This window comes from Arachis ipaensis, chromosome B08 (genome assembly GCF_000816755.2).
Source record: "Arachis ipaensis cultivar K30076 chromosome B08, Araip1.1, whole genome shotgun sequence".
Taxonomy (NCBI): domain Eukaryota; kingdom Viridiplantae; phylum Streptophyta; class Magnoliopsida; order Fabales; family Fabaceae; genus Arachis; species Arachis ipaensis.
The window spans coordinates 129,040,867-129,041,894 of record NC_029792.2 but is presented as its reverse complement, the minus strand read 5'-3'; positions in this window follow the sequence as shown (position 1 = coordinate 129,041,894).

Genomic DNA, 1,028 nt, shown 5'->3' with positions numbered 1-1,028 from the left:
CTCAAATGGCATAGTCTTCTCATACTTACCTAAGAAGTCGTAGGTTCGAATCTCCCTATTTTTGATTAAAAAAAAAACATAAGAAAACAAATTAAAGAAACTAACTACACAAATATTTTTTTTCTTTATTTTGTGAAGAAGAGAGAATGAAAATAGTCGATGAGAATAATAGCTCAAATGGCATAGTCTCCTCATACTCAATTAAGAGGTTGCGGGTTCGAGTCTCCTATCTTTGGTAAAAAAAAAAAAAGAATGAAAATAGAGTTGTTAATTATTTAAAATTTTGTAATAGAATTTTAGGATTGTCATTATTATTTTTTATTTTCTTTTAAGTAGTTTGTTTTTGGGTTTAGAGAAGCAAGAAAGAATTCTTCCATTAATAAAAAGAAATCAAACTAGAATTTTGTTAATATAAATTTGTTCCTTCTTAACTACCTCAAAGTCTCAAACTTTGTTCACTTTATAATCTATAAGGAAATATCCTATGTGATTATGTCTTATTTAATTATTTTGTACATGTATAGAATAATGATAGTCCTTTTGTCATTAGGTCAGTATGCATTAATTATATTTCATATGATTGGAAGAGAACTTTGTCACGTAATAGAAATAAGTATATGATTAAATAGTGATTTGGGTTCACAAGAACGGAATAACCATTAACCAACCCTTTGATGTGGATTAGAATCCTAAATTTCGAAGAATTTGAAAGACATGAATCTTGGGCAGCTAGGTACTTAGCTTGTTGATATGAATTTAAAGTTAATTTAATCCTATAAATCTTTCTTGTCATGTAACGAAGTTGTAATTTCTCGTGATGAAGAAAGACAAATGATGCTGAGCTGGCATTTGCAAATAACTTCAATTTAGTAGAAATTAATCAAATTATTATTGGCTGTCTCTTGATGAGTATCAAATTCCGTTCATTAAATAATTACAAAGTTCATCATCATCATCATATATATATATATATATTCATTATTTCGTATCATTCAAAATTAAAAATACTACTATGATTGGAAAATAAA